The 642-nt window shown below is 38.0% G+C and overlaps 1 non-coding gene across 1 annotated transcript; it reads left to right on the top strand.

Annotated features, from left to right (window-relative positions):
- The first annotated feature begins 286 nt into the window (after positions 1-286).
- On the top strand, positions 287-393 carry LOC112674763 (U6 spliceosomal RNA). Its single transcript, XR_003145573.1, has one exon. It is a non-coding gene; the product is annotated as a U6 spliceosomal RNA (small nuclear RNA).
- The last annotated feature ends 249 nt before the right edge of the window (positions 394-642 follow it).

Here is a 642-nt window from a genome sequence, read left to right as displayed (position 1 = left end):
GTTACATGATACAGATAATTAGTCATTTTGACTCTTTCCTTTTGCTCGACTATACATCCAGTTGCCAAGGCTAGTTAATATTATCTTCTTAATATCTTTGAAATTTGTTGACTACATCTGTTCTCCAATTTTTTGGTACTGAACTCTAGATAGTCCACTATCATCTTTTACCTGATATATTTCAGCATTTTTTATCTAGTCATCTCACTTCCAGACTGGCCTCTTCTTTAATTTGTTTTTCACCGTGAAGCCAGAGTCATTTTTAAAGCTAATATTAGATTATGTTGCGCTCAATTTGGCAGCATATATACTAAAATTGGAACAATACAAAAAAGACTAGAATGGCCCCTGAGCAAGGATAACTTATAAATGTGTAAAGCATTCTTTATATTTTCTGTGTTTATGGGCATGCAATCTATAAAGATGTAATTTAGGGCAGCTCCAGTGGCCCAGCAGTTTCACACTGCCTTCGGCCCAGGGTGTGATCCTGGAGATCCGGGATCGAGTCCCATGTCAGGCTCCCTGCATGGAGCCTGCTTCTCCCTCTGCCTGTGTCTCTGCCTCTCACCCTCTCTGTGTCTGTCATGAATAAATAAATAAAATCATAAAAAAAAGATGTAATTTACATGACAATAACAGCAC

The sequence above is a fragment of the Canis lupus genome, chromosome 36 (genome assembly GCF_003254725.2).
Source record: "Canis lupus dingo isolate Sandy chromosome 36, ASM325472v2, whole genome shotgun sequence".
NCBI classification, from domain to species: domain Eukaryota; kingdom Metazoa; phylum Chordata; class Mammalia; order Carnivora; family Canidae; genus Canis; species Canis lupus.
Note: the sequence above shows the minus strand (reverse complement) of the source record. Positions and strands in the feature narration are given on the sequence as shown.